Source organism: Chroicocephalus ridibundus, chromosome 2, assembly GCF_963924245.1.
Source record: "Chroicocephalus ridibundus chromosome 2, bChrRid1.1, whole genome shotgun sequence".
NCBI classification, from domain to species: Eukaryota; Metazoa; Chordata; class Aves; order Charadriiformes; family Laridae; genus Chroicocephalus; species Chroicocephalus ridibundus.
Genome location: NC_086285.1, coordinates 64422662 through 64432907, shown reverse-complemented (window position 1 = coordinate 64432907; position 10246 = coordinate 64422662). Strand labels below are relative to the sequence as shown.

Sequence of the window (10246 nt, the reverse complement as noted above, 5' to 3'; positions counted from 1 at the left end):
TCGGGTCTGTGTTGGAGACCTGAATCAGCCACAACTTTCCATGTTCACAGGAGACAGCCTAAACTCTGCTATTTAGAACCACTGTGATTATGAATGATTTTTTTTTTTTAACCCTACACTAGATGAATGAAGTATTATCATTATCTAGATGTCTACTTATCCTAGTGCACCAGAACTGGCATCACATGAACTGAAATACTATTGATTCATTCTGTAACTATTCTTTCCTCAGATTTTCCTTTTTACCAGGAAGTAAAATTTCATGGGTTTGAAAGTCAAGCCTCGGATATAATTGTATCCATATTGATTTGAAAAGCTATTGTGTTCCAATGAGGATCAGTAAGAAGTCCCATTTACAAATGGTCTTCCATTATATTTGCTGTAATAATATGTTGTGGTTTAACCCCAGCCAGCAACTGGGACCAGAGAGCCACTCGCTCACCCCCCCCAGTTGTGATGGGGGAGAGAGTCAGAAGAGTAAAAGTGAGAAAAAATGTGTGGGCTGAGATAAAGACAGTTTACTAAGTAAAGCAAATGCCGCACATGCAAGCAATGCAAAACAAGGAATTCATTCACTGCTTCCCATCATCAGGCAGGTGTTCAGCCATCTCCAAGAAAGCAAGGTTCCATCACACATAACGGTTACTTGGGAAGACAAACACCATAAATCCGAATGTCCCCCACTTCCCTCTTCTTCCCTCAGCTTCATATGCTGAGCATGACATCACATGGCATGGAATATCCCTTCGGTCAGTTGGGGTCGGGTGTCCTGGCTGTGTCACCTCCCAACTTTTTGTGCACTCCGACTGAGCCTACTCACTGTCAGGGCACTGTGAGGTGCAGAAAAGGCCTTGACTGCTTGGTAACAACCAAAAACATCAGTGTGCTACCAACACTATTCTCATCCCAAATCCAAAACATAGCACTATACCAAATGCTACCAAGAAAGTCAACACCCATCCCAGGCGAAACAATGTCATACTATTAACCAATAAACAATATTGATACTATGAAGAAGTAACACAAAACACTACTTGAGAACTCATATTAAAGAGCTATACTGATTGTGTATGGACATGACTGAAAAAAATGAAAAGATTAATATCTGCCAGTGGAATTGTGGAGCACATAGCATATGCTAATATACAAAGATTCAAATCAAAACAAAAAATCTTGAGTATTAGCAACAAAAAGACAGAGAATACTGGATTATAGGTTTTATCACACACAAGTACTTTCAATATTTGCACAAATAAACTACGCACAGCTTATCTGTGCAAAAAGATGTTTTGAAACCTGATGATCCCTGGTCAGCTGATGACAACCTTCAATAGACTGTGGTTTCTATATAAGGAGGATTAATTTAAAGGCAGGGAACTATATTCTTAGGAATCCTTGCTTATGGAAGTGGGGTTTGATAGTTGGAAGAAGGAAAAATTAGAATTATTAGCTCTAATTACAAAGTGCCTCTGTATAAATATAAAACACCCCTGCATTGTTGAAGTACTCTTTACTTGCACAGCACTAGGCATATTCACAATTTTGTGCACCTGCAGAGTAGCAGCAAAAAATCTGTTTTCCAGAAAGTAGTACGGTACTGATATGGGACCCTTTATGCTATATTCTACTCTAATTTGAATGCTTTGATTTTGTTTCAGTGAGTAAAGAGCAATTTCAGTTCCTTCCAGCATCAACACTTGCAGGCTTATTTCTTTTCATCAGTTATCCTCTTAAAATTTTTCTACCTTGCTCAGGTGATAAAAGTTTTTTCCTATGATTTTTTTTTCTCATTTATGAAATAATTATTTCTGTTTTGAGATTTTAAAAATGACAGAACAAGGCTTTAATTGTCTCTGTTTTAAAAATCTAATTGTTTCTTCATACTCATATGAAACACAGTGTAAGAACTTTCAGTAATGTTTCTCTCACATAATGTATGAATTATCCACAGAAGATGGAACACTAGAAAGACAAGATTATTTGCCTGCTGGTAATAAAGAAAAATATTTCCAGTAGAAGTTATTACTTCTAATGTAAAAAAGCCCCCTAGGAATTAGGAATCGTGAAGTAAAGAGCTTAATAATACCTCTTCCAGTGCCAAGTTCAAGCCTGGTGTTATTCCACCAAATAATTTATAACTTCTAGATGAGAACTATGACTAAAACAATTTCCTACTTTAAAGAAGCAGTTTGGGGGGTTTTTTGCATGTCTTTCTCATGTATTTGTTTATCAAGTGACCTTTAAAATCTCCAAATCTGTTTACTTAATTTCTCCTCCGTCCAGTATTTTGTCATTGTCTTCCTTTACCAATATTCAGCCCAATGATTTTGATTACTATCCTTTTTTCCTTTTATGTGCACTGCTTTATATTCCATGTTGTCTTTTGTGTACTGGTACCATCCATGCTCTTCTACATTCCCTTCGTCCTTTAGACATGAGTATGCCATACGAATCCCTCTGTGTTTGCTTGCTTCTTCAAGAACTGTTACTGTGAAGTTAGTGAAAAAGGTCAGGGTGATTATTTAGTGGGAAAAATCGAATCTGCTGGAACTTTATTGCTTTCCTCTAAGAAATCTGACTTATTTATGACATAAGGCGTTTTAGGGCACCTGATAGGACTTGCTTCTTTTTTTATGATACTTCTGCCTTTGTGCAAAATTGTGCTATAAATGATATTGACAGTGTCATACAGTACTACTGTATTGTTTTTAAGTTGCATTGTTTCAGCAATTTATAGTCAAACAAACCAAAGTTGTGACTGACTGCCCTACTTGCAAAGTTGCAGGGACTTGTCTTAAATTTTTCAAAATATGTTAGAGAAACATTTAGCAGAGGAAAGTTTAGCATGGCTCAAGGAAAGGTGCACTTTCTCTTCCAGCTTGAATCCATAGCTCTTAGAATAGATGTAATATAGACAGGCGTATAACTATGTAGGGGATAATCTTATGATTGGGATATTTTTCTAAATAGACTTAGTAGACAAGCCCATTGGCCACACTACCCCAAAGAGTTGCCTGACAAGCACAATAAACTAGACACTCTTCCCAAAAAAGAGATGAGAACATGTGAATTGTCCACTCCATAAAAGGCATTAGATAAAAAGTAGAGGCTGGTTCTCTGACTCCAAAAGAAATAAATCAAGTAACAGCTACTCGGACATTACTGGAAAGGATAATTTGTAGTGCCTCTAGAGGCAGTAATGAGATAAGAGGGTCCTTTAAGGCTCTGTTGGTCAGAATTATCTTCGGATTCTTTTCTCAAGCAGGATTTTTTTTAACCTGTAACAATGAAATTGATGAAGATCCTTTTCACTGTATCCCTCAAAGCTAAACAAGTCAGCTTTCTCCCTTGACATTTGCACCTGTCAAACTTCCCCAAATGCCTTTCATTGTACAGCCCCAGATTTTTAATCCCCATAACAGATCCTCAAGCAAACTGTCCAGAGGTTTCATATGTTCTCTTGTGCTCTTGATGGTTACTGCTCTTCAATAGTACACACTTTGAGAACTTACTTAAGTTACAGTTCATCGTACTGTTGGATGCCCTGTACATCTAGATCTGGAGAAAAAACCCACCCGCTACCAAGTTTGACAAAACTGGGGAAGGATTTTATGACCAAAAAGAACCATGCAGGTTGCTTTCAGCATAACTGAGTGATCCCTTTTAAGCAATCCTCAGAGTTGATTGCTTGGAGAAGTATTTTTCATATGCTAGTCTTCTGGTTAAATCCAAGTGACTCCCCCATCATTGTTAAAATCAAGATAAACATTTTCAAAGGCAATGCTTTTTTGAATAGGTGAGAATAAGACTTTTTTTTTTATTTGTTTGTTTGTTTAAGTGGTTAGGCTCCCTTCAGTTTTTTAAGTGACTGAAAATATATTACTGCTACTCAGTATCTTCCAGATAAAACTAATCATGTTTTCCCTATAAACAGTTGGGGACTTTTCAACTGCCAAGCCTACAGAAAGAGCTTGTGATCCAAGCATTAAGCTGGTTGTTTTACATATAACAACTGATACTCACTTTTTTTGCATATCAGACAGCCTTTGGCTCTGCAAAGTTGGGGGCTCACTGGGACAAGTGTAGCCTTTACAGTAGCAACTTTGGGTGCATGCTGTGTATGATGGGATGAGGAAGATGCTACACTATTTAGCAATTTGTTCATTTGTGCATCACCACTGCAGCTATATCCAGTCTCATATCCTTCTGGTTTTAGTGATACTGCACTGGATTATATAGACCTTAATTGTCTAAAAATTTCCTTCTGGCTAATGTTACTACAAGTGGAATCCAAGAATAAACAAGCCTAACCACTATTTTTTTACCATTGCATTGTTCTGACATGTGCTTGAGAGAGCTGTGGCTTCAGGAAGAGTTGAGAAAAATGTGCAAGATACTTCTACTAGACACAAAGCCTATTTTGAAGAGGTTGTAAGAAAAAAAAGAAACAAAAACAAACCACCAAACCAACAACTGGCCAGGCAACTGTTAATTAGCTATAAGTTGTCTGCAGAAAAGTCAGTGCGCTGAGCTCTGTCTCCTATAGTCATTTCCAAGATAGTACAGCTGGATTTTGGATTCTGAGAATTACCACACACTGTAAAGTTAGGAGAGAATGGGGATTTGCAGCATCTCAAAAGGAGAAACTCAGACCTTGATAGGATTACACCTTGTAAGTTAGCTAGGCTATGCTGGATGCAGCTTTTTTTATAGGCATCTAACCTGAATGTTATGGCTTTCATGTAAAATTACTGGTTTCATAGTTCCATGGGTTTTTTTCTTTAAAGATGGAAGAGACTGAGTTATTTAATATTAAAAAGTAGTTTCTCTGCATGCTAAGCTTAATTGACTCCGTACTCATTATTATAACTGGATTATCATTGGCTCAATGATAATTTTTGAAGGGGTAGCTGCATAAATGCTTGATCATCTTTTCAAGCCATTAAACACTCTGGGCATCAGCCTCTTAGCAGTAATTCTGACATGTTTATCTCAGCTGGGTTTGTAATTCTTCTTTGTTCAGGGTTTGTGATCTGTATATACAGTAGATTTAAAAAAAAAAAAAAAAAAACAAAAAACAAAAAACAAAACAACCCAACAAAACATGGTTATCACCTTCCAAAGAAAGAAATAAAGAAAGAGAGGAAGAAAGACAGACTTTTCCATCACAGGATAATCCTCGGTGACTAACAAATAAAATATTCTCCTTAAAAAGCAATTACGCTTCTGTCCATTAAGTGTGGACACCTGGAGTAAATATTTGTTTCAGATTTGCAGGCACCTTAATGCATTTATTTTTAAAGGTTAGATAAGACTGTTCCTCTTGGTTACCCTTTGTATAATTAACCTCGGTTTACTTTCAAACTTGATTTTTAAAGAAAGTATCTTACGCACTCCACATCATGAAAAACACTGATAACTAAGGGCGCTCTTTTCATTGTGTCTTTAGGTGAACAAACAGAATGCAACATCAGAGTTACAATTTCCCACCAAATTCGGTGAATAAGTTTTAACATTCCAAATGACAAATACCTACGAGTGCTTCCGGACTGCAGAAACCTACTGAATTGCCCTTAGCTTGCTTTGGAGTTTTTTTGTTTGTTTTTCCTTAAGATTCCACACGCTTATTCCCTCCACAAGCAGTTAAACAGCAGCTAAAGTTTGATCATTTACGTCTAAGCTCATCAGGCTGAATTAATGCTGAACTTTTTCTAGCCCCCCGCCCTTCCTGAAGGGATCGGACGGAGCGATCGGACATCCCTCCTCTCCCCGCCAACGGGACGAGAAGTGGTATTTCCCGAGGCGGCGGGAAGTATTTGTTCTAGAGCTTGGCTGTCCCCCCGCCCCGAGGAAAAAAGTTGAACTATTTTCCCCGGCGGTGCCTCCTCCCTCCCTCCCTCCCCGCCTGCCCTGCCTTGCTGTGCCCCGCGGCGTGCCTGGGGGCGGCTCGCCTCGTCCCTTCCCGCCGCGGGGGGAGGCCAGGCCGGCCGGGCGCTCCAGCGCTGCGCCCGGGCGAGCAGCGCCGAGCCGAGCCGAGCCAGCAGTGGCATAATCTACTAATGGCTTCTTTTCATTTCATCCCTCCCTGAGAGACTCAGTGGCAGATTGTAGACTCAATTACTCTCATGTCAGGTGATTATCCTAGGTCTTAATGTAATCTTCCATTCACACATACCATATTTCAATTACGGCAGCTATGAAACAAGCTGTGTATTCAAATCACCAATCACCTTATCACTGCTGAACAATGTCAACTGTAAAAAACGCCAGCTGAAGGCAATTACACATGTGTTGAGAACCGATTATGATTACTCTCTGTGGTATTTGTGATGAGCTGGGGAATGTTCTGAAAATTTAATTTAATGACAATATGCTTGCTGTACAATCCATAATACCTCCTGAATCCAGCATGGGGCTATTAAAACTGATAGGAGCATATTATCGCCGAACTGAAAAGCTGGGTTGGGATGGTTGCTGGATGTCTCTACAGGGAATGATAGGTAATTTCTCCACATATTTCTAACGGCTGAGGCAGACAGCTTCCAGTTCCAGCTGCACTCTGAAGGTGGTCTCTTCCCCTCCCTCCTCCCTCCCAGAGCTGAGTTAAGGTGTTTTACTGTAGCCACTGCAGCGGGACGGGAAGGCGAGCAGAGTCGGGGAAGGGCGCAGGGGCAAAGGGATGGCCGGGCCGGGCCAGGCCGCTGCCTCAGGGCACAGCGCCATTTCCCCTGGGGAGCTTTCCTGACCTCGTTAAATCCTTTCTCTGAATTTTTTTTTTTTTTTTTTTCTTACGCTCGTTTTGACCCCCTCTCCTCTGCGGGGACTTCGCAGAACCAAGGCGATTTAGCCGGAGGAGGCGGAACAGCCCGTTTCCAGTGGGACGGCGACGAAGGGGCACTGAGGAATCCCGCCCCGCCGGTTCCATGAGGGGACCGGCACCCCCCCGCCCCGCCCCGCGGGGTCGCCTGTTGCCAGGCAACAACCCCGGCCAGCGCGGCCTACGCCGAGTTACGCAGGCAGGGCCCGCGCCTGCCTCCGGGATCGCTTATCCAAGAATACCCCAAATGTTCATGTGTCCATAAGGAAGGTGAAATTCAAATTGTTGTGCGGCTTTCTGACCTGTCTGGAATGGCCCTTGCTTCCAACAGGTAGCCAGCCTGGGGGGCACGTCTCCTCCGGGCACATCCCAGCGCTGCTGTCCGGGATGAGGAGGAAACACACGTACGTCTATGTGCGAGGGGCTGGGGTGGGGAAAGGGGGGATGGGAAGCTAAAGCGCAAAGCTAATGCTGCTTATTGATCTGAATTGGTGCGATTCAGGATTAGGCTTGCAATTCATTTCAGAAAGCTGACGATCTCTGCTGCCTGGGCAAAACACAAAGGTTTCCTGTTCTTTTCAGGCTATGGCCTGACAGCGCTCTGCTGGGGACTACTTCTATGAGCTACGTGGCTTCAGCGTACTGCCTGTAGCCCTCTTCGAAGGGCTGCCTTACGAACTCACAAGCCTTCAAACAAAACAAATCATCCCCAGTGAAATCGAAAAACCCGTTCAACTTAAAGCATGTGATTCCATTCTCCTACATATAAGAAATTAATAGGTTTTAACGAGTATACACTGAAGAGATTTGTTTATCTGCACTCACATTTCATATACAGAGCATTTATTTTTGTAAACTGGTTTATTTTAGAACAGATTTGCCCTTCAATTGCATACAGGAATTTTATTGTGGATTTATTAGTCTGAAAGTGTTTAAGTGGAATTCTGCACCACAACATGCTTTTTAAGCCAGGAAATCAAATAGTTCGCAAATAGTCCTAAATGTGTATGTTATAGGAATGAGGGTTACCTGATTTTCTTTTTTTTTTTTAAGTTGCTGTTCCACACATTGACAAGTAATCTCTTTTGCTTAACTCACCTGGACTGTCACTAGGACAAAAAAATCTGACCAGATGTGGCTGGGAAAGGATAACTGTAACCCACAACCTATAGTACCGCTTTTCTTTTAGGTACATTTACCTATGTGTCTGAATATCACAGGCATGTGAAACACGAGGCCAGAAAATAAATAAATAAGGTTGATAAAAATGACAGAAAAACCAGAATGAGCAACTAAAAACATTTAAACAGTATACTTATTTGAATCCATTCTGAAAAACAGCTTCTGTTGATACAGAGGTTTTAACAGTATAATTTACCTTTTAAAAAGCCAATTCTAAAAAAGAAAAAAGGTATAAATAGGACTGATGGAGAAAAGAGTAAATCACAGGAGAAAAATATGCTAACAAAATAAGCAAAGCTTTAGGAAACTTAACTCACACCAGCTTTTGGGTACGTGAAAGGAAACGGTCTACCAGACACTATAGCAATTTTCTTGGTTTGCAGTATTTACATGGTGTTCATGTAACACAATGTGGTGATTAGTATTATTGTAGCAACAGTAGTAATAACAATGACAATATTAACAGCAATGATAGTAATAACAAAGAAAATGGCAAAACCAAAACAGAAACAAATGGAGCAAATGAATAAGGAACCTTTAGTCTAAGATGCAAAACAGCTGTTTCTCTGAACGAAGTGGTGCATCTTTATTCCGGATTAGTCTACAGCTAATGAATCACTGACCTGTGAGCATTCTGAATCTGAATTCCAGCTAGAAGCAGAGAGTACAGGGTACCTCTGCTCTTTTCTGCGGGCATATAGAATTCACATCGCATGCATCTAGCACTTGCAAGGAAAGCTTTCTTTTTACGTGTAGTAAAACGGCAGCATGCAAGCTGATTTGTGACATTACTGTTCATATCTCAAAGCAAAGAGAAAGCCAAGAAATAAAGAAAAACCCCTCAAGTCTCCTGTTAATCATGGAATTTAATATTGTTACTGGCCTGTTTCTTGCATGAAGAGAACAATATTCTGTAAATTAAGGGAGCGACAGCACACTAGCATAGCTACAAACTTCTTTCCAATTACTAGGTCACTGTCTGACTTACGTTTCATATAGAGAACAGCATCCCAGCATCTATATTACAGTGAAATTCAAGATTTTTTTCTTAATCAGGTTGTTGAGGGTTTCTTTTTTTCTTAATTTGGTTGCACTTTTTCTGTTTTTTTCTAGGAATGCTCGTCAAACTCCACAAGGAAACGTCTTCATCCACCTTACACATGCTGTGTGTACATATATGATAGAATCACACCAAGAAAGAACTAAAAAAATAAAAATTATGCCTAAAATCTGTTATTCTGGGCAACTGAAATTTCCCCTTAAATTGAAGGAAGCATCAACTGAGCAAAGGTGCCATGACAGAGATCATTCAGGTTAACGTTTTTTTGATTCAATAGGTAAGCTTGTGTTATTTAGAAAGCTTCTTTTTAAAAAAAAAAATCTCTCTAAACACATTTTAAAAAATGCTTTGAGGGTTTACAAGTAAAATGTTATTAGGTAAATACCCAACACAATGAAGGACTTTATTGATTTTTCAGCAAAATAAAGCTACTGTACTTATTTTAAAGATCAATTTTATCACCTGAGCTCAGGCATGCTGGACTTCAAACAAAGAAAGAAAGAGGACAATCCTTCATAACCTCCTCGATGACCCTAAACAGCCAGAAAATCAAAAGGCCAACCCATTTTGTTAGCTGAATTACATTTCTTCTTTCCCTCTTTGATCCTTCTTAATGTATAATTCTCTGCCAAAAAAGTAAGCTATCTGATTACAAATTGTGCTACTTTTATTGCCCAAGGCAGTTGTTAATTTTTGCCATAGGTCAGACAGGACAGAGCCCTAAAGAACCAAGAGCTTCTTAATTGCATGGTGTACCACTAGCTGTTGCCACATCTCAGAGGAGTTATTGCACCTTGCAGATAATGCCCTTTTCCCCTGCAAGCCATGAAATAGGTTTTCCCTACATCGATGTATTAATTAGATTTCAAGACTGTTTCAAAAATTATAGCTGAAGCTGCAGTTCAAATATTTCAGAAGTTATTAGAAAGATTGTCTGTTGTGGCTTGGTTTGTTGTTTGGGGTTTTTTTAATTGAAAAAGAGGAGGAACTAACCTTGAAGACTCTCTTTCTTTTTTTCTTTTTTTTTTTTTTTAAGGATAAGGTAGGGGAAGTAGCCCAACCTGTAAACCTTGTCACGTTAAAAGAATATATAAGTTTTGATAGAATTCCAGGTTAAGTTTGTCAATTCTGATGTTGTAAAAAGTGAATGAATTGGCATGACCTGTAGAAATCTCAGGAAACATTTG

General features: G+C 39.7%; 1 long non-coding RNA gene across 1 annotated transcript; it reads left to right on the top strand.

Annotated features, from left to right (window-relative positions):
* The first annotated feature begins 7027 nt into the window (after positions 1-7027).
* LOC134510839 (uncharacterized) lies at positions 7028-9230 on the top strand. Its single transcript, XR_010069745.1, has 2 exons — positions 7028-7221; positions 9113-9230. It is a non-coding gene; the product is annotated as an uncharacterized LOC134510839 (long non-coding RNA).
* The last annotated feature ends 1016 nt before the right edge of the window (positions 9231-10246 follow it).